General features: G+C 45.8%; 1 long non-coding RNA gene across 1 annotated transcript; it reads left to right on the top strand.

The window, feature by feature from the left end:
• Positions 1-2,344: 2,344 nt before the first annotated feature.
• On the top strand, positions 2,345-22,365 carry LOC116554760. The gene is made up of 2 exons (XR_004270296.1): positions 2,345-21,066; positions 21,165-22,365. It is a non-coding gene; the product is annotated as an uncharacterized LOC116554760 (long non-coding RNA).
• The last annotated feature ends 485 nt before the right edge of the window (positions 22,366-22,850 follow it).

Genomic DNA, 22,850 nt, shown 5'->3' with positions numbered 1-22,850 from the left:
TGAGAGGGAGTCTTGCTCTTGTTGCCCAGGCTGGAGGGCAATGGCTCGATCTCGGCTCACCGCAACCTCCGCCTCCTGGGTTCAAGCAATCCTCTGCTCAGCCTCCTGAGTAGCTGGGATTACAGGCGCCTACCACCCTGCCCAGCTAATTTTTATACTTTCAGTAGAGACAGGGTTTGGACAGGTTGGCCAGGCTGGTCTCAAACTCCTGACCTCAGGTGATTCCCCCTCCCCTCAGCCTCCCAAAGTCCTGGGATTACATGTGTATATATACACATATATTTTTAGAAGGCGTCTCACTCTGTTGGCCAGCCTGGAGGACGGTGGCACAATCATAGCTCACTGCAGCCTCAAACTCTTAGGCTCAAGAAATCCTGATGCCTCAGTCTCCCCAGTAGCTGGGACTACAGGCAGGCATGTGTACCTGGCTTTTTTTTTTTTTTTTTTTTCCATTTTTTGTAGAGACAGGGTCTCGCTGTGTTTACCAGGCTGGTCCCAAACTCTTGGCCTCTAGGCAATCCTTGCACTTTGACCTTCAAAAGTGATTGGATCCTACTTTTTTGAAAAATAAAATCAACCATAGCTTGTTTCTGGGATTTGGGAATGATGTGTGTGAATTAAGAGATTTTCAGACCAGAAATAGAGAAAAGCAAATTAAGACATAAACTCCGCAGGAACAGTGGGGAAGATCCACCTCTCAGTTGCCTGGTGAGATAAAGAACTCCATGGCCCAGTACTGCAAATCAGCAGGGAGGAGTCACTCCATAGGCTTCATGAGCTGCCCCGCTTTCTAGAACATTCTGACAGACGATTCACTCTTTCCACACGGTTCTTTCCAGCCAATCACCCACCCCAACCCACCCCTGGAGATGTGGTCAGGACGAGGCCGATGAGGCAGATCCTAGAGAAGGCCGCACTGGCAGAATCTTCTGCTGGCGGAGATCGGGCTGAGCAGCCTCCAGGGAGCAAGCCTGGGTTTGCCACATCACACTTTCCGTACTGAAGGTCGAATGGCACAGTCACCAGTTTTCCGAGAAGCACAGGGAGGGGTGCATGTCGGGCCCAGCCCTGCCTGCTGATGCCACCTCACCGATGCAGGCGAAATGTCTCCCCGTTGCCAGGGGAGCCTGTTTTTATTTTGTTTTGTTTTGCTTGGGGTGTGGGTGTCAACCAGGGAGAGGTTCCTGGCAGCAGTTCCTGTCAGATGCCATATTCTGTTCTGGTTAATAGGTACGGGGTCCTTTTTCTACCCTCTGCCGCAGGGGCCAGGGATTCATCGCACTGTACCCTCTAGCAAGGGCCGTGCCCGCTACACGGTCCAAAGTCCTCTCCAGACACGCAGACCCTGCCCGCCTTGGTGGAGGGCTCAGGAGTTCACCAGGTTTGCTTCCAGAAGAGGCAGGCTGGGGGCCTGCTTACAAATGCGGCAACAATAAATAATAAATAAAAATCCTCTTTCTCCCCGCCCCCACAGCCTGTCTGTCGTTGATGACAGATAACTGCTTTCAGCACAAAGTCTTGATTTTCCATTATTTTGCAACGGCCTTTTCCCACTTAATCCATCCTGAACGCACTTCTTGAACGTTCTCGGGAACCACGTCCCCTCGCCAGGCCCCTGGGAACAGTCACAACAACGACACCTGCCCCCGAAGCGCCCAGGCGGCTCCCCGGGGCTCATGTTGTCACCCACTGGCTCCCAGACGCTATCAGTCCGAGGCAAGGTTTCCTGACCAGAAAAACCGCCTGTTCGCGTTGGGAGCGTTCCGCGACCCCTCCCCGGGCCGCGATAACCTTCTGGGCCGCCCCGCCCCCACTCCGCACCGGAGCGCTGACGTCACCAGCCAAGCCACACGCTTAGCCGCCGCCCGAGAGTCACGCGCACCTCCCGGGGGGGACGCGCCCTCTGCAGAGATCCCTCCGCCGCCGCCTGGAATTTTCCAGATGTCCTGCCGGTCCTTCTTTCGAGCCTCGGCGGGGTTGGGGTGACCTGAGGCGACCCTGGCAGCTCTAGTCGCCCACTCAGGAGCCCCCACTCAGGATCCCCCACCCCCACCGCCACCTCGCTCCAGTCCCTCTCTCGGGAAAGCGCGCCCCCTGCCCGACCCGACAACACCTGCGAAGAAAAGGCGTCTTCTTTCTCATGGCGTCCACCTCCCAATTGTCACCTTGAGCGCTGTCCTCAATCCCAAGAAGCACTGCTAAGGAGAAGCGGGGATAAACTGGTGTCCCTGCGTGGGGGGGACGCTCATGGGAGACCGTGCACTGCCCGGGTCGTCTCCCCCGGCAGGGTCGGGGAGGGACTTTTTTTCCGGCGTCCGTGGAGGAATCGTCCCGTTGAGCAGTGACCCCGGTGATACGGCAGAGGGCTATAAAAGCAAAAGTTGTGGCCAGTCCAGCAGGAGTTAGTGACAGGGAGTGATGCGCTCATGGGTGTAGTTGTGGGGGAGGAAGTGGGCAGTTCAGGGCCTCAGGAGAGTTGGGGAGAGATGACTGAGTTAGATGAGACTCGGGGTTTGGGGGTGCAAGGAGAAGGAAAGTTGGCAAAGAGACGGAGACTAGGTCTGGGGGGACCACAGTGCGGCAGGCTGCGTTCAAAATACGCGCAGGAGCCCACAGGGAGGGCCAGGCTCCAGGCCAGGCTGCCACTACTGCCTGCTGGAGGGGGAACTTGACGTCTGAGAAGGCGCCGCTCTTGCATGGCTGAGCAAGCCTCAGTGCCCTCGTCTGTGGAGGGAGGAAGGCAGGGCGAGAGGCCAGGAGGAATGGGCCGCTGCGGCCCTGGAGATGATCAGGAAGGCGGGCAGTGGTTGCAGGGCTGCAGGAGGGCCGGGAGGGCCGAGCTTCAACTTGTCCATGCCAGCAGCCCTTTTTTTTTCAGACAAAGGGCTGTGAACCCGCCTGGGGATGAGGCCTGGTCTTGTGGAACTGAACTTAGCTCGCCGGGGCTGACCACTCTGGCCCAGGGTGGTATGTAATTTTGGCTCAGCCTGGGACGGGTCCAGGCTGGGCCCAGACTAGTGGAGCGTCCAGGTCTGGATGCGAAGCCAGGCCCCTGGGCGGAGGTGAGGGGTGGTCTGAGGAGTGATGCGGGGCCAAGGCGCCATCCTCACCGGCACCTGGCATGTTTGACAGGCGGGGACTGCGAGGCACGCTGCTCGGGTGTTGGGGGCAACATTGACCAACGCTTTATTTTCCAGGTGGCAGTGCTCCTTTTGGACTTCTCTGTAGGTTTGGCGCTAAACTCTTCTGTGAGCTCACTCCACCCCTCCTCCTCCTCCCTTTAACTTATCCATTCACTTAAAACATTGCCTGGTCGTCTGGTAAGCCTGGTATAGTAGCCGAGTGGCTGTTGGAGTCGGTATTGTTGGTGGAGAAAGAAAGGCCTTCCCGCTGAGGTGGGGTGGGGCGGATCGATGTTGCTTGCCTGCAGAGAGGGTGGGGAGTGAATGTGCCCCTTTGGGTGGGCCCGCAGCGATCCAGCTGAAAGTTACAAAAATGCCTCATGGACCGCGGTTTGTTACTGTAGTGTTCCTCATGGCGAGCAGATGGAACCGGGAGACATGGAGCCCCTGGCCATTATGAGTCCTAGCAGTGCAGGAGGGGAGACCCTGGAGGAAAGAGCCCGCCTCAATTGATGCCTGCAGATTGAATTTCCAGAGGCTTAGGAGGAGGAAGTTCTCCAATGTCATGTTTCCAGGCCTTTCTCAGGAAGCCCTGTATTCAGGAGGCTACCATTTAAGGTTTTCAGATAAGCTTGTGGGGGGCAATCTTAAAAGTCCACAGCAGATGCATCCGGCTTGAGGTGCCATCAGCTTTGAATAAATGCTTGTTCCGGAGCCATGAATGCCAGCAGGCACCCCTCCTTCCCTGGGGTAAAGGTTTTCAGATGCTGCATCTTCTAAATTGAGCCTCCAGTCATACTCGTTCTGTGCTTGGAACCTTGCTTCAAGAAGATTCCTAAGCTGTAGAACATTTTAACGTTGATGCCACAACGCAGATTGATGCCTTATAGAAGGAGTTTGCAGAAGGAGCCCCATGACCTCTCGCCTACCCACCTGTTTGCCTGCCTGCCTGTGCATTGCTCGGAGAAGTTCTGAGCCTGATGAAATAACTTGGGGTGTTGGAAAGCTGTTTAATTTTAAATGCCTTAGACGGGGGATATATTAGAGGAAGCAGATTGTCAAATGAAGGGTGTCATTGTGTGGTGCTAAACTCTGGGAGGGTACACGTTGGTCATTCTGAAATCTGTGTGTGGGAAATGGCAGGTCTAGTTTGGGCATTGTGATTTCATTGCAGGTTACTAAGAGAAGGGAATGGTGGGTATGCCGGTAGTGCCCTTTCGATCTTGTTTCGTTTTTTTTAAACTTGAATTTTGTTAGATTTCATAATACTTTTTTGGCATTCTAATAAGAGGACCCTGAGGTGGGAGTTGTGGGGGATGGGCGGAGGAAAACAGCTTGGCACTGGTCACGTGGGAGTTGCAGTTTGGGGGAATGCAGCTTGGCGTTGGTACTGGGAGGGATGGGGTGAAGAAGGGGAGAGGGTTGGTTAGGTATCTAGTGTGGGTGTTGGGAGTGGTAGGAAATGCAGGTTTAAGGGAACTCTGGGGCTCTGGTGAATTTAGTGCAATGGGTGAGCCAAGAAAACACTAATTAATAATAGTAAGTTGTTAATGTTGGTTAAATTGTTGCTTGGAAATGAAAAGTTGCTTAGAAACTTTCCAAAGTGCTTAGAACTTTAAGTACAAAAAAACCAAAACAAAATTGTTTTGCTTTGCTGCAAGGTGGGGAAGACTGAAAAAGTGTAACTGAAAATAGATGATGACACAGAGTCACCAGTTTTCCGAGAACCACAGGGAGGGGTGTGTGATGCCATCTCACAGGCAGGGTAAACGTCTTTACCAACTTCTTCCTGGTGGCCAAGGCAGCCTGTTTTAGAGGGTGGTTTTGTTTAGGGTGTGGGTATTTTCAAGTGAATCAGTCACTTGTCAGACTTGCATACGCAGCATCCCTCGCTGCCTCTTGCCAGCTTCATAGGTGATCTATCTGAAGCTGTGAAGATGGGATTTTTCACAGGAGCTGGAAGTCTTAGAAATTGTAAATGCCTACATTGTGGGCTTTTAACGTATTTAAGGGACGACTTAAGACGAGTTGAGATAGGCTCCTCTGAATTTGTAACTCATTTGTCACAGATAGCTTGTGATTGAAAATTATGAGCACAGTGAAAGTGCAGTGAATTTCAAGGGATTTCTTATGTAAATCCTGCCGTAGAAACACATAATTGTCTTTTCTGTGTTTGGTAAATATTAATCATGGCAAAATTTTTGCTTACCTAGTATCTTCGAATCTAGTCTTTGTAACGAACCAAATACCCTTTTGTCATCACTGTAAAATTACTATAATATTTGGTAGCAGATAGAATCCATGTACCTTTGCTAAGGTTAAAATGAATATTGTATTTTTAGTTTGAATGTTTGTGCTTTTCCGTGATCCGTGATCCAAGACTAGAGGGGAAACTAAACTGTCATCACCTAACGGTTTGGAAAACGAGCTAAAAGGGGAAGGGGATGAGGATTGTGGGGAGGGCGTGGGTGAAGTGCCTCTACTACATGTGTGATCTGAAAACTCTACTTGTTTCTGAGCTGCATCCAAACTGATAAAGTAATACCAATGGCTTGTTACCATGTCCCTCTTCCCTTTAAATTTCACTTAAATTTTTTTAAATCATGGATATTTTTATCCTTGGGATCTGTCTTCTGGGTTCCATTTTTTCAGTGTTTAAAAATATGTTGACACGGTAGTTCAGTTCTTAACCAGTGGCTTGGACATGATACAATTACTGTCGTTGGAATTTAGAGTGTTATTAGTCATGCATGTATGGGGAAATATTTTCGGGCATGCTGTTGCGAAATTAAAACTGTAGAAGTGGGTGGTTAAAAGTACGGGTTTGTTGCTCTGTATGGTAAGAACTAATCCTGTTGCATCATGTACGTAATTCCTAATCACTTTCCTTCCCCTTTACAGCACAAATAAAGGTTCAAGTTCTAAACTCATTAGAATTGTTGTATTGCTATGTTATATTTCTCGACCCCTATCACATTGCCTTCATAATGAAGTTGGATTTATTTTCATGTTGTAGATTTAGGTCTAGATTTGCCAGCTTCAAGTAAGTAAGGCCGTATAGGAGAGCATGATAACCAAAATAGAACTGGTATTATCCCAAGTGGTCTGCAGACTGCTGGGTGGGTGGGGAGGGATCTGCTCTATGTTGGGACTTGGTAATCATTTGTTTGAAATGTGATGAACCATTCGAGCCAATGAAGGTGAGTGTGTAGGTGGGGAGTGCTTTGCCATAATATTTTAAAACATTACTTGCTTAGAGTTCTAAGTGGTACTTATTTTTATTTGGTTAGGGAAAAGTCTGAATAAAATAGAATGGCTATATAATATGTGTATTACATAGTATGAGTCTTTGGAAGGCTGGAATGTATCTGGGATTTGGGTCTAAGTATATGCGTAATTCTTATCTCACTAAAGAATGCGACTTGTTTTTTCCTTTTGGTGAGTGACTGAGAGGAATCTGCTCTCTGTTGGGACTTGGTAATCGTTTGTTTGAAATGTGCTGAGGAGGAAGGTGCTTGATTCAAAGGGAGCCTCAAGGGAGGCTTGTCCTACTCAACCTGGACCTGTTGGCCTAAGAAGGGGAGATAAGGGCTCAACTGGGACTAGCCAGGGGACCAGCACAAATGGTGGGAGATCATGACCGGAAGGATTCTTTTCTTACCATGAGCTGCGGGACTGGTTGCCGTCTTTACAGCTGTGTCTTATTTGCCTGTGCTGTTGTATCTTGGTGACCCCTCCACATGTACACTACTGACAAACGGGCTGGGTAGTGGGAAGAGGAAGTCACTGAGCTGCCCACCCAGCAAACCTATCTGTGCTCATGGCACCGCCAAGATAGGGCTCTGCTGTGTACAGGCTCCAGGGCCCTCTTCCTGCTTGCCCTCTTCCTGGATGCTCCAGAAATAATCCAGGCCCCCTTTCCTGTCTTACCCCTTTGCTTTGCTTTTTACCCCAGCACCTCTATAACCACCTTTTCTTCTTTTCAGAGCCCTTGTTTCTTCTCTTGTTTTTTATGATTATTACAAAACTCTTGCTTCCACCCTGGAAAGTAACTGCTATGGATGCCTCTGTGTAAATGGTGCTATCTCCAGCAACTGTGGCATGCTGAAGAAGAATTGACTCATGGGGTATAAATGTTGGGGATTGGAAGTGGGTATGAAGTGGCACTTGATCAGGAGCAGAGAGGTGAGGCCAACTGCTGAAGGCTCAGCTCGCCACCCTCCTTGCCTCCACCCCAATCCAGGGGCTGGGCCACAGTCTTTGCCTTCAGTTATCCTCAAATCAGTTGAGATGGACAGGAGGTGTTGATGGCAGTGCCAGCAACTATCACTCATCAGTTTGCATCCTTATGCATGGATCTGAATTCAGACTTTCTGTGAATTTCCAGAGGTGTGGGTAATATCATGGAACTCAGTGAGTGGGCATGGCTGAGCTTTGCAAAATAAAAGTTATGGGGTATAAGAAAAGCAAAAGTTGAACTTGAACTTCTTTTAAAAAGGAAAGTACCCTGAGAGCCAGTATTGGTTTACGTTCCTCAGTATGCCAGGGTTGGTGACACAGAACTGCAGGAACGGCCTGTGTTACAAAAAGGAGATTGATTCAGCTGCCCTTGGTGCATCTTATTGCCTGTGACTGTTAAGGGATTCCAAGGACCCTTAATGCCAGGCTAACCTCTCTGTGCAGTGAAGTCTCTGGAGGAAGTGTTATCCTCTGGCGTTGTGTGCAAAGGTACTCATGGTGCAGTGCTGGTATGAAATGAAGACATGCCCAAATAGGCTTACGGATGTTTATGATACGTTTTCAATATTCCTATCTAACAAACAAAGATATACTGATACTATCTGGAAATCGTAACAGGAAGATAGCAAAAGAAGAACTAAACTTACGAAAAGATGAGCAGGTACGTGTTCCAAGGCAGGTGGCCGTGATCTTCCTCTGAGTGAGGGCATCCCCTCCACCCCCTGCCAGCCTGCTGGTTAGGACAGCCTGCCGCCACCCTCCTGGACCCACAGCCATGCACTGCCTTTCCTCTCTTTTAAATAATTCTTCATCGAGTTCTAATATGTAAAAGAAAAGTTTAAAGTTTACAAATAAGGAATTTTTTTTTCAAAATCCTCAATAATCTTACCATTAACAATTGTTATGGGCATGTTTGCTTTTGGAGGATTTCTTTTATATGCGTGGGATAAGTGCTTTTTTATACAAAAATGAGATGATGCCATAAATTCTGTATTGTGACTACTTAATATATAGTGAACACCTTTTTAAATGATAACAGTGTTTCCTCGATTGGCTATATCAGTGTAAACACTTATTTCAATGGACATGTAGGGTATTTCTAGGTTTTTTTTTCTCTTAGAAAATAATACTTGCAATGACTTTCTTTGTAGCTCAGACTTTTGTCTCTTGTTTTCTCTTTGGGAATGCATGAATACATTTCGAGAAGGAAATGACTCTGTGAAACTCGGGCTAAACTGCCCACCAGGGAGAAATTGCTCAATTAGTGTTCTGACTAGTGAGGCAAACCTGACGCCTTCCCCTCTTCCTCAGAACCTGTTTTGCCACATTAAAAACCTTTGCTCCCCCAATGGATCCAGTCTGCTTCCCCTGTGGGTGTGAGCATTGCTTTGTCTGCTGGGGATTGAACATCTCTACTGTATGTTGATTGGCCGTTTGTAGGGGGTGTGTGTGCATGACTTTGTACTTCCTAATTAGGCATTTTTCTTTTTTTTTGTTTTTTGTTTTGTCTTGTTTTTTAAGATGGGGTTTCACCATGTTGATAAGGCTGGTCTTGAACTCCCGACCTCAGGTGATCCGCCCGCCTTGGCCTCCAAAGGGCTTGGATTACAGGCGTGAGCCACCACGCCCGGCCGCGTAATTAGGTATTTTTCTAATGGTTGTTGTGTAAAAACTATTTACATATTAAGGATATTAATAACCTTTTGTCATAGTTGATGCAATATTTCTTTTCCAGTTTATAGATTGCCTTTTAATTTTGTTTCAGATAGATAGAAGTTACATGATTTTCCAAGGTTAGTTTATTACTGTGGTTTCTGAACTTGTTATATGTAGATCTTTTCTACCCCAAGAGTACATAAATATTAATCCATACTTTCTTGTGAAACTTGCATGGTATCATTTTTTTACATTTAAACCTTATTCCACCTGGAGTGTGTTGTGGAGTCTGTGTGTGTGTGTGTGTGTGTGTGTGAGGAGGGGCGTGGTGCTCTCAGAGCCCACCTCCTAAGGCCAAAGAACCCTGTCCTGGGAGGGTTGCTGTCACAGTGAGAGGGTTCACTGCAGAAGACCTTGGGGCCAGGCTGGTGTTTCCTGAATGGGCCCCTGGTTGTTGCTGGTCCCTGACTCTCGGTTTCCCCATCTGAGTAGGTTTGTACCTAATAGGTCACTGGAGCTGGTTCTAATCCTCTTGGCAACTTTATGACTGGGAGCAAGTTACTTAACCTGCCGGAGACTGTCTGTGAAATGTGGGTTAATGAATATAGATGTTTGGCAGCAGCTACTCCTTGTTGAGCTCTTATAGTGAACTCTCCTGCCTCTGCCCTCCTTCTCCACCTCCTCTGGGGCCCAGGTCTAACCACTTTTTCCTGGGACCCTCTCCCTGTTCTGTGGCCGGCTGGCTGCCCGCCTGGCACTGGACGTTTCATGCAATGGGAATCAGAGTGTATATCCTGGTCTGGTCTGTTTCTACACTTAATTTTGTTTCCACTAAATTTCCCTGTACCGGTATAGTTCACAAACACATTTGAAGAGGCTGTTTCTCAGGATTCTTAACCTTCCCAAAGGAATTCCCATGGATGGGTTCCTAGAAGTCTATGAATGCTCTGAAATTGTGTGTATTTTTCTGTGGAAAGCATAACTTTCATCTGCTTGTTCATGACCTCAAAAAAGATCATGAATGGAATGATTGCATGATTTTATGCTAATGTGCTTATACTACAGGATATTTATCCCATCTCTTTAGTTGTTAAACTGTTTTGACTATTTAAATTGTGCAGCTGTGAGCATCTCTGTAACTTTAGTGTACATGTGTATCTCCCGGAGTGGCACTGCCTGGGCAGTGAGGACTTACGGTTTTATAACCGTCTTCACAGACTCGTGACTCCAGAAAGCTACACTTCCTGTTGTGAGTATATTACATCCATTTCCCTACAAAGCTACTAACATCAGATTTTTACAATTTTATTTATTTGTTGCTACTTGTAAAATTTTTTGTGGTGAAATACATATAATAGAAGTTTACTATCTTAATCATTTTTAAGTATGCATTCAGTAGTGGTAAGTATGTTTCCACTGTTGTACAGCCAATCCAGAACATTTTCATCTTGCGAAATTGAAACTCTGTACCCATTAAATAACCTTAAACACTGCATTTCCTCCAACAAAACCAAAACTCTGTACCTATTAAATAATATTAAACAATCCATTCCCTCCAGCCCCGGCAACCACCATTCTTTCTACTTTCTGTTTCTGTGAGTTTGACTACTCTATGCACTTCATATCAGAGAAATCATGAAGTATTTGTCTGTTTGTGACTGGCTTATTACATTTAGCACAGTGTCCTCCAGATGCGTCTATGTTGTAGCACGTGTCAGAACCTCCTTCCTTTTTAAAAGAGCTGAATAATCTATTTTATATCTTATTTTGTTGATCCATTCACCCATTAGTGGACGGGTTGCTTTCAGCTTTTGTGAACAATAGTGTTACGTACAAATATCTTTATTGTTGTATTTACAAGTATGATGCTGTAATGTACACACATCTTTTTGAGATCCTATCTTCAGTTCTTTTGGGTATGTAGCCAGAAGTGGTATTTCTATTTTAATTTTTTTGAGGAACCACTCTATGTTTTCCATAGCAACTGCCCTATTTTACACTCTCACCAGTAGTGCACAGGGGTTCCAAGTTTCCCACATCCTCTGCAGTGGTTGTTATTTTCAGCTTTTTTATATCGAAGCCACCCTGTGGGTGTGAGGTGATATTTCATTGTCATTTTGATTTGCATTTTCCTAATGATTAGTGATACTAATGATTAGTGATACTAAGCGTCTTTTCATATACTTATTGCTCATTTGTATGTCTTCTTTAGAAAAATGTCTATTCAAGTCCTTTGACTATTTTAAAAATTGGGTTATTAAGGTTATTGTTGTTGACTTGTAGGAGTTTCTATATTCCGGATATTAACCCCCTATCAGATATATGATTTGCAAATATGTTCTCTTATTCCATAAGGTTGCTTTTTCACTTTGTTGATTGTGTTCTTTGATGTACAGAAGTTTTAAAATTTGAAATAGTCTAATTTCTGTCTTTTTAATTCTGTTTGTACTTTTGGTGTCATATCCAAGAAATCCTTGCCAAATCCAACGTTATAAGGTATTTTAGTTGTTTTAGTCTGTATATTTCTGTGCTCATCTCTTTATCCACTCATCCGTTAATGGGCACATAGGTTGGTTCCATATCTTTGCAATTCTGAATTATCCGTGATCAGGTGTCTTTTTGGTATGACTTATTCTCCTTTGAGTAGATACCCAGTAGTGGCATTGCTGGATTGAATGGTTTTCATACTTTTCTGTTTTACCACAGTTTTCATCTGCATTTTTCCTCTTTGACCACTGAGCATGTGAAATTCTCATACTGACCTTTATATGATCATGAACTCTTAGTATCATTGGGAAAGCCACATTCGCTGCTTATGATTGTCAACCCTATCCTCCATTTTTCCTGTTATTATTGATGCAAAAAGCATCTATTTTACCAGGACTTCAAAAATCAGTCTGATAAGCCTTTGATAAGCCTAATAATAATAACTGATAAGTCCGTTGAATTTGCTGCGTATTACTTTTTCTTTAGTAGCTAAACATGTATGTACTCCTCTGGTGACAATGAACACTCCTCTACATTTAAATTAATGATTTACACTGATGAAGTTGAAATAGCAAAGTTTTAATTACTAAATACTGTCTTTGTTTTTTTGCTCCAGGTCTGTCATTATTAACTTCTTATAATTTTCTTTTTTTCTGCGTGTGTGTGTGTGTGTGTGTGTGTGTGTGTGTGTGTGTGTATTAATTTCAATAGCTTTTGAGGTACAAGTGGCTTTTGGTCATATAGATGAATTCTATAGTAGTGAAGTCTGAGATTTTACTGCACCGGTCACCTGAGTAGTGTACATTGTACCCAATATGTGGGTGTTTATCCCTCGCCCCCCTTATCTGCCTTACTTTGAGTCTCTAGTGTCCATTATGTCACTCTGTATACCTTTTTGTACCCATAAGTTAGCTCTCATTTATAAGAGAGAACATGCAGTATTTGGTTTTCCATTCCTGAGTTACTTCACTTACAATAATAGCTCCCAGCTCCATCCAAACTATTGCAAAAAAAAAAAAAAAACCCATTATTTTGTTCTTTTTTATAGCTAAGTCATATTCCATGGTGTAGATATACCACATTTTATTTATCTACTCACTGGTTGATGGGTTGGTTCCTTATCTTTGCAGTTGTGAATTGTGCTGCCATCAAGTGTCTTTTTGGTATAATGACTTCTTTTCCGTTGGGTTGATACTCAGAAATGAGGTTGCTAGATCAAATGGTTCTTATAATTTTCTGTCTGGATCTATTTCTGGAAATTGTAGGCTCTAGTTTTCATTGTTATTGTTAATAAAATGCAGTGGAATTTAATGATCGTCACTTTTCATTATGTTTTAAAATCTAGTAAATGAAAGCTAAAATACTCCTCTAAGGGAAGAATATTCTCTCTCTTTATTAGAACTCAAATACACAGAACTGGGTAAATCTTTTGGTTCAGAATATAACATGGCTCTCTTTAATTTTCTTTCCTTGATTGTTTTTTAATAATGTGGTAAGCATTTCCAAATCTCCTATCTAATATAAAAACTAGGACAATACAGACAGTAACCCCTTCCGCTTATGTGGTCCCACCCCACCCGACTTCCCCTGCCATCCCTGCCACCCCCCAGGCCATGGTAATAATCATCCTGAATCCTGGGTTTATCTCCCACTTACTTTCTTTTCCCATAACTTTGTAAAAGAATCTGATCTAAATATGTTTTTCAAATTATATATTTATATTTTAGTTGTTCTTAGCTTATAGAAAAGTTATTTTGGATGTAATCTTATGTTATTTAAGATTATGTTAATCTTATTAAATGAGATATAAACATTCTCATTTAATATGGTAAGATTTATCCCTTGCCCATGGGGTATTTCATTTGGTTTATTTACTGGATAGAGCCCATCATGTAACTGTACCTCAGTTAGTTCATCAATTTTCCCATCCATCGTGACAGGGTTGCTTCTCTTACTTCTGTCAGTGTCGTTGAAGAAGTGATATGTGGGTGTTTTCTCATTACACAGAGTTGAAAGGTGACTGACAAGGTTGGCACTACCAATCCCCCATACTCCAGAGGTAACCAGTGTTACCAGTTTGCTGGGTTTCCTGCTAGACTTACATTTGTATCTTAAAAAGTGTTGCATTGTGTTTCTTTTCCATAGAAGTGGGAAAATACTATTGTATACTGTACATTATTGATTACTTTTTTCATTTAACAGTAAGGAGATGCCTGGGAGTGCACACAGAACTTTCCTCACTGTTTTCAACTGCTGTGCAGTATCTCTGTGAGTTATTTAGCCATTCTGCCATTAATGGAAATTTACAATATTTCTCATCTTTTGATATTACAAACAATACTGTGTGATCATCGTCATACACAGCCCCTTGTGCACAATGCATGAGTGTTTCTCAGGGTAGGTACCAAGAAGCGAAATTGCTGGGTCATAGGATGTGGGTCTGACGTTTTCCTCTGTTCTGCCCTGTTGCCCTCCAGAGTAGTTGTCCAGCTTTGCACAGCTGAGTATGAGAGTATCTGTTGTTCATATCCTCTACGACGCTCTATATGACACTAAAATTTCTGCTAGTTGCTTTCTTTGATCTGTCATGTATGCAGTGACCCACTAAAACTTCAGATGGTATGATAGATTCTAGTCATCTCTGTGTGAATTTAGCATTCATGGGATTAATGCTAATAAGGCCCCCAGGGTCCAAGACATGTAATCAAGTATAATTTTGTCAAGGTATAATTTTTTAAATTGCTCTTGTCACGTGACTGCTGGGGACGCCCAACCCAGTGCTCTGCACCGGGTCACACTGCGGCTTTGTCGTCTGCTTATCCCTGCATTCAAGCACTGTCCTGAGGGGACCAAAATCATGCGGATTTAGGTAAGTCCATGGCTAGTGTTCCTATATTATGTGTTCTTATAATGACTGGGGCTGTGGAGTGTATGAATTTATAAATCACTAGTCTTGTAATTAAAACTCAAACACTATAGAAAAAGGCCATATAGAAGATAAAAGCTCCTCTATAATTCCCAATCCCTAAGACAACTACTGATGACAACTTCCTTTATATTCCTTCAGACATTTTCTGGCTGTGGATATCCTAAAATTTATCCTATTATGCTCTGCCCTAAAATGGAATCATATAATATGTACTATTGTTTTTATGGCTTTATAACATGTAATATTGTGCATGTTGGTGTGGTCGTTTTAACCATTTTTCTAGTGATGGGTTTGAGGTTACTTGCAGAGTTTTCTAGCCATCACAGAGTGCTGCAGGGATCTCTTTTGCATTCCTCTGGGTGCAGAGCTGAGGCACCCAGAGGCAGTGCCCAGAGGAGGCAGCATCTGTAGGTGTCTTCACCTGCTGTGGCTCTTGGCACACCTGGTCAGTGACACTGTTTTGTGAGATGGATTGAAAGCATCTGCTGCTAAAATCGGTAATGCTGGTGCTCTCCTCAGGTGCCGTGGAATTCACATAAAACTGCTTAGTGTCCATGCCAGAATCAAGTATAATATGGTGCCCGGCTAAGCACAAAACAGTAATGGATCCTGCAGATCCCAGAGTCTAATTCCTGGTATTCTTTCCCCTAAGCAGGTTCAATAAACAACAACAACAACAAAAAAAAAAAACAACCAAACTATTCTAGGAACACAGCTGTGACATTTGTAAAAAAGCAGTGTTTAATGATCTCTTATTCACTTGTCTGTTTAGTTTGTTGAAATGTTACCTGGTCTAGGAAGGAATGCTGTCTGTACCTGCCCTCTGCTGGGCACAGCGTGGCTGCTTCAGGGGCTAAGTTCATGCTCTCTGTCCTCTAAGGGGCTGTCACATGCCAGGAGCTCAGATGTGAGCCCAGCCCTGGCTCTTACTCACCTCATAGGGTCACTGGTAGGGGCACAGGGAGTTGAACATTGTGCACAGCAAGCCACCACTGGCTCAGCATCTGCCCTGCTGGACTTACTACTTCTAGAAGGCAATACCTGAGTTCCTCTGGCCTCAGCTACTAGAGTGACTGGTACACTGTCCGTCTTACTCTTCCATCAGTGTGACAACTGTGTGACCCACCATCTGTGTGTCAAAGCAAGGCCCTGCCTCATCCTCTGCTCCTGTGCTGACCCCAAAGGCAAATGCTCTGCTGGTTTCCTTCCATTTCACTTCACCTATTAATAGATGTGTGAAACTGTTCAAAGCAATACATGCTGCACATGTTCAAACTTCAAACTCTGTGAGTGATTCAGTGGCATCTTTCTCTAACCCCCAGCCTCCCTTCCCACAGAGGCAGCTGTTGTGGCCAGTTGCTGCAGTTTCTTTCTGGAGAATCTGTATTTATAAAGCTGTACAGGTATACCACATAGCCTGTCTTGCACTTCGGACTGTTGAGTTACTGTACATCAAGGTGAGCACTGTATATCTGTATTCACGTCTGCCTCAGTCTTTTCAACATCTGTGTGGTAGCTGTGTTTGAATTACCCATTCCCTTTTTGGGGAACCATTAAGTTGTTTCAGCAATTTTTACTGTAGATAAGGCTATACCGCATATCTGTGTACATGTGTTTTTATGTACATGGGCAAGTATATCTGCGAGGGAAAAGTTTTCTCAGGAGGAAGTCTGGGCACAGCACGTGGAAATTTCTGAATATGATGGACACCCCCAGCTTCCACCGTAGGGAGCTTGGTCCCATTGACATTTCCCCACACCTTCACCTGGGCTATGCTCTCAAACTTGGTTATTTGTCAATGTGAGAAGTGGAAAATAGTATTTAATTGTAGTTTTGATTTGTATTTCTTTTGGGTTATATGTTTACTGATACATATTAAGGAAATTAACCCTTTGTAAATACATTCCTGTTTTTCACTGATTTTTAAGTTTTATTATAATATTTTGCTCTTCAGTTTATATATATATACACACACACACACACACTAATTTTGTTTTATGGTTCCTGGATTTTATGAGTAGTTCAAAGAGGCTAATCCAGCTGAAGCTTTTTTTCTTTTTTCTTTTGGTTAAACCCCATGCTTTCTCCTGTCTTTTTATTTTTACTTTGGAGGGCTCTATCTGGACTTAATTTTAGTGCAACGAATGACAGGGTTAGTTAGCCTGTTGCCCTTACACCGTTTTCTGGCTAACACAGCTGTTAACTATTGATCTGTTTATTCATGTGCCAGTTCCTAATGGTTTTACATAGTGTCATCTGTACTTTAAAAAAGCGAAACGAAAGCCCTACCTCATTATTCTACTTTTCCAGAATTCTCCAGGCTGCATGTTTACCTTAACCTCCCCCGTGACGTCTTCATGCCATTGTCGTCTTAGGAGAGAATAAGGTGCGTCTTTCCATCTACTCGCATCTGTTTAATTTGACTTTGCATTACACAGAAAGCTGGTCTTGGTCTGTCTACCTTGGCGTCTAGGTGTCCTCACTGCCCCCAGCGGACCCTACCCCCATCACGGCGTACTTTTATTTATATTTTGCTCTGCCCAATGGTCACTAGTTACCGTCATACTGATAGTGTCCAGTTCAGTGGTCTTTGCAGTTGAGATGATCCTATACACAAAGTCTTGTTAAAAATGCCAGTAAGTTTCTACAAACCCAGCCTGCACCCAAGGTCACGTTCAGGGGGTGGGCTGGGAGGGGTTGCTTTCCGAGCCTCTGCCACTTTGTAGCTGGCTCTTCTCACTGGGAAGTTCTGTGTATCTGGAATGTCTGAGTGGAGTCCTGTTCCAGTGGCCAGCACCTGACCCCTGTGCCCAACCCCTGAACAGCCTTTTCCTGCTGTCCACAGCCTGCTGGAACCTTTCACAAAATGTACTGCATGCTTTCCTGCTTTACGAGGGATTATAGAGACCAGAACTTGCCATTTCTTCAGAGTCTCAAGGCCGCCATCATGAACACATTGTCCTGTCTGGTGCACAGGGGTTTTTTGGAGGCTGCTGAGCCAGATCTGGTTGTCCCCGCCTTAACTGACCATCTTCAGCAGCACTGCCGTTCTGCTTAGGAACCTACTGCGGCTTCCCCAGGGTCAGTCCACTCCGCTTTCACTGGGCTCCTTGTTCTACAATAGAGCTGGAACCAAGGTGCCTGGAGCAAGATGGTAAAGACTTTACTTCTGCTACTTTCCTATTTCACAAATAAGGCAGAGGCCGCCTGCCTCCACTCCAGAAAGATGTGTCTGGGCTTTAAATATATATATATATATATTTAAATGAAACACTGTTCTGTTTTCTGATGAGAATTTTTTCGGACTTTGTTGAAATAGGGTGGGGTGAGTTTCTGCTTCCTAAGACACTGTTGTGCACACATCTGATCATTTCCTTAATAGCAGTTTCTTAGCAGTGAAATGACCGGCCCAGAGGCTGTGAGCGGTTTGACTCCTGTTGCCAAGCACCCTCCTTGCAGGCAGGCAGAGCCCATGCTCCCAGCAGAGGGTCCCCATAGCCTGGCCTGCACCATCTTTGTTTTTATCTTTGCTGATTTGAAGGCAAGAAATGGTATCTTGGTATTTTAATTTGCACTTTTGGACTCCGTGAGGTTGAATAAATACTTGTGTGTTAGTTGATCTGTGCATCTGCTTTGGGCCTCACCTGTATTTTCACCGCTTTGTGACAACTGTTGAGGACATTTACCCTTACATATTACAAAACATCGTTCATGCTTGTAGTTTGCCTTTTAAGTGTTCGATCTTGGTGATGGTTTTAAATTTGGTAATGAAATCTATCCATTTTTATTATTATGGTTTCATACTTTGGTGTTATACTATATTTTTTCTGGTTCCTTTATGGTTTTGTTTTTGACATTAAACGCTAATCCATCTACAAGTTACCTTTGTTTAGAGCGCATGGTGTATGAATCCAATTTAGCTGTTTCAAATGGTGACCTGATTTTCCCAACACTATATACTGAATCATTCTACTTTCTCTATTGATTTGAATGCCACTTGATAATTATAAACTAAATAATTTAATAGTCCAGGTGCAATGGCTCACTCCTGTAATCCCAGCACTTTGGGAGGCCAAGGTGGGTGGATTACCTAAAGTCAGGAGTTCGAGACCAGCCTGGCCAACATGGTGAAACCCCATCTCTACTAAAAATACAAAAATTAGCTGGGGTGTGGTGGTGGGCACCTGTAATCCCAGCTACTGTGGAGGCTGAGACAGGAGAATCGCTTGAACTGTGTTTAGAGGCAGAGGAAAAGGTGCAGTTCAGTTCTTAAACGTGGAATGGACGTAACCCCAGTGTGTCTTTGTGTGTAATGCCAGCAGATGCCCCTGCGAGATGTGCTGGATCGTGGGAAAGGGTTTCCATTTGTTACTATATTGTTTGGAACTTTTAATTTATGGTGGGTATGGTGGCTCATGCCTGTAATCCCAGCACTGTGGGAGGCTGAAGCAGGAGGATCACTTGAGGCCAAGAGTTCAAGATCAGCCTGGGCAACATAGCGATTCCCTATCTCTCAAAAAAGAAGTTTTAAAATTTGAAATAATAATAGATAGTGTATTTATTCAGATGTCTTTTCTCATCTTTTGAGATGAGTATCAGGTTTTTTTCCTTTTGTCATCTGATGATGAACTTAATTTTTCCATTTGTACTAATGGAATATTAAGTCCCTCTGTGATTTCTGAATCAAGCTATTCCTAGGCCTGAGTTTTATTTTGTTGACACAGAAATAAATTAGAAGGCCAAGTGTGGTGGCATGTGCCTGTAGTCCTAGTTACTGAGGTAAGAGGATTGCTTGAGTCCAGGAGTTCAAGGCTGCAGCAAGCTTTGATTGCACCACTGCACTCCAGCCTGGTCAACAGTCTAAAACCCTGTATCCAAAAAAAAAAAAAAAAACTAAGGCAATGATAGTTCCTGGCAAATGCTGGGAAGGAGGCAGCAGTGTTCGGGGAAGGTAGCCCTGAAGCAGGACTTTTAAAACAGAGAAGACTGGGAGGCCCAGGCAGGCAGATCACAAGGTCAGGACTTCAAGACCAGCCTGGCCAACATAGTGAAACCCCGTCTTTACTAATAATACAGAAAAATTAGCTGGGCGTGGTGGTGTGCGCCTATAGTCTCAGCTACTCAGGAGGCTGAGGCAGGAGAATCACTTGAACCCGGGAGGCGGAGGTTGCAGTGAGATTGGGCCACCGTACTCCAGCCTGGGCGATAGAGCGAGACTCCATCTCAAAAAAAAAAAAAAAAGAAAAGAAAAGACCTTATCTTATTTCCTATATGTTTGTGCCTGATGTATAATTTGGCCCTAGTTAGAATGGTGGTCTGGGGAAGTGGCCTATGCAATCTCTGCTGTTCTGGATGTATGGCTCCCTTTCTTCATTGATTAAGGTTGTGATTCTTTTTATACATGTTCCATGGCAGTGGGAAGGGATTCTCTGTCACATTCCACATCTGGATCAGTTCCTCCCAATTTTGTTGGTCAAATCCAGATCTGCCATATCCTGTGCAATGACAAGTGAGTTGCATTCTCACCATCACTCCTGGGGCCTCTCCACTTGCCCTGAGCTGGCTCGGCAGTCTGCTCCGTGTGTTTTGATGCAGGGCGATCCACTAGTATTCCCAGCGCTAACTCCCCCGTCTGTGGCCTGCTTGCTGCTTGGACTTCACCATGTCTGGTGTTGACAGTGCAGACCCGAAGCTGTCCACACATGGGCGCACACACTCCTCTGTCTTCTTGTTTGCACTGGACTGAAGTATCTTTGGGGGTTATTTTCAGCTGCTGAATTTGGAATGATTTTTATCTTTTCTGCTTTCCACTTAGTCCATGTGTTTATTTTATACTGTAGTGATTGGTATTTATCAGGTGAATATAATTGGTATTTAACAGGTGAAATAATCCACCTGTTCTGGTTGAGGTCTTCTGGGACTTTCCAGGGTGACAGGTTGTCACTGCTACCTGGGCCATGTGGACCCACACCAGCATTTTGTAGTTACGAATTGTACAGTCACAAATGTCTTTGGGCAAATCCCCTTCTATTCCTGAAGAAAGCTTTTGGCTTGCAGCCCCACTGGCCAGCGGGAAGGGCCAGTCACTTGGTTCTCCTCACTGCCCTGTGCCCAGATGGTTCTAGAGCTGCTATTTCCCCCTTGGCCCTGTCCACACCACTGTTTTTACTTCTGCTCACTGGCTGAGTGCAGTGGTTCCCGGAGCCAGTGCCGCGTTTCCCCACGTAGCTCACTCTCCCCGCGGCATGCACCCGAGGGTCCTATGGCTAACACGCTGAATTAATTCTTTGCTCATCTTACAGAGTGGGTTTTGACTGCCCCCATTTCTGAGGCCTTGTAGGCCAGAGCTTTGTTGCCTCATCGGCAGGTTGGGACTTAGATGGCCGTGACCGTTTCCTCTCTGCTGCTGCAGTAAGTAAGTGCCTGCACCGTGTATTTGGGGGCTGAAGTGGAAGCGGGGCTGTGAGGGGAGATGGACATGTGAGGGGGACGGGGCATGAGTGAAGTGGGGGAGGGGTTGAAGGCAGTTGGCCCAGCAGGTTCCCCGCCCTTTTTGAGAGGTCTGAGGCCTGCAGGCCTGGCTCAGAGCCCAGCTGGTAGTCCCCAGACTCGTGTGTGTGTGTGTGTGTGTGTGTGTGTGTGTGTGTGTGTGTGTGTGTGTGTGTGTGTGTGTGAGACCTGTGTGTGCCTGTGACGTGGGGGAGACCATGTGTGTGTGTAAAGTGGGGGAGACCTCTGTGTGTGTGTGTGTGTGTGAGAAAGAGAGAGAGAGAGAAGTGGGGGAGAAGTGGAGGGCTGACTCTGCTCGGATTCATCAGGATGAGTACAAGGCACCCAGCCCTCAGCCTGGCCTGACCTCCTGTTTGTCCTGAGCAGGCTATAGCCCTCTCTGAGCCCCTGTTTCTCATCTGGACCCTGCTGGGGAGGGCTTCTGAGCTCTTTGGCACTGGCAGCAGGGGCTCCAGGAGCCCTCCCTCCATGGCAACCAGGACAGGACTCTCAGACGAGGACAGAGAGCTCATGCGGGGTTCCCATGGACCCGCCGTGGGGCCAGGGGAGGCAGAGCCTGGGCCAGGAGCATTGGTGCTGTGGACCGCGGATACTGAGGGTGTCCTGACTGCGGCTGAGGGTTCAGGTGGGCTTCATGTACCTCTGGGTCCTGGGGCCCTGGTGACTTGGACCCGTCCTCTCCAGAACTTGTACTCCAGGTTAGTCAGTGACAGGAGAGAGGCCGGTGGGCACTGCGCTTCCAACTTCATTTCCAGCATGACAGTTCCCAGGAAGGAACCCACAGCTGACCATGGCCGAGAGATCAGAGGACGGAAGGCGAGGCAGGGCATCTGCGTGACCTCAGGTGCTTGGGGCCCAGCAGACCCAGAGAACCATTTGCACTAGGCCAGGGTGCCGGAAGTGTCCCCAGGTCTTAGATTTCCTGTTCTGATGAAAAGACTTTTGCCTTTAATTATAAAAGTGATCTGCATAGAGTCAAAAATTCAAGCCGTGGGTATAAAGTGAAAGTAAAATTCCTGTCCCCTCACCTATCCTGCCCTGCTACACAGGGATGTCTTCTCAAGTTTCCTAGACCTCTTCTGGAAATTTCTATACTCACAGAGATGCTTGTGACTGCATACACTGTCCCAGAACCTGCAGGACTGTGCCTCGTGTTCGGTTTGCTGGTGTGACTTGATGCTCCTCAGTGAGGATACACATGTGGCACACTGGGATGTGGCACATGTGGCTGTGCCACTGGGGGACACTGTCCCAGGCGGTGGTGCCTTTGCAAGGGGAGTGAGGAAGGCAGGAGGTGGGCCTGGGAGGGAGGGAGGCGCGGAGCCGCCGCAGGTGTTTCTTTTACTGAGTGTGCCCATGGCCACACTCAGGTTTTGCTTTTCACCTTTCAATCTGTGAAACAGTGAGCAGGAAAAAGCAAAAGGCGCTGGTGGTGGCACGTCCAGCACTGCTGGGCCAGGGTTCGAGTCCCTGCAGTGTCGCTGCTTCCTTCTGGCTCCCTGCTCCAGGCCTCTCCTCCCACCCCAGCAGGGATGTCTTGTCTCCTAGAGGGTGGCATTGGGAGGAGCACCCAGGCCTCTCCCAGAAGCCCTCCTGCCCCACTATCCCTCATCTCCTGGGGCCCTGGGAATATAGCAGGGGACCGGGGGCCACAGGCAGCTGATAATTTAGCCCCTAAGCCACTCCCGTGGGAGGAGGAGGGGGACACCAGGCACAGCTTGGGGGCTTGGTACCCAAGGCTATGGGGCCTACCTGGAGGGGCCCCGTCCCTCAGGCACACTCCCCACTGCCCTCTTCCTTCCAGGGCTCCCAGAATCAACTCACCGCCTCCCTCCTCTCCACATCTGAGGACCAGGGAGGGCTGAGGGGATGGGGTCTAAGGAGAGAGGCCAGAAATCCTGAGGCCT

The sequence above is a fragment of the Sapajus apella genome, unplaced genomic scaffold, assembly GCF_009761245.1.
Source record: "Sapajus apella isolate SASKATOON/1434 unplaced genomic scaffold, GSC_monkey_1.0 scaffold14, whole genome shotgun sequence".
NCBI lineage: Eukaryota > Metazoa > Chordata > Mammalia > Primates > Cebidae > Sapajus > Sapajus apella.
The sequence above is the reverse complement of the archived record's forward strand: the minus strand, read 5'-3'. Positions and strand labels throughout refer to the sequence as shown.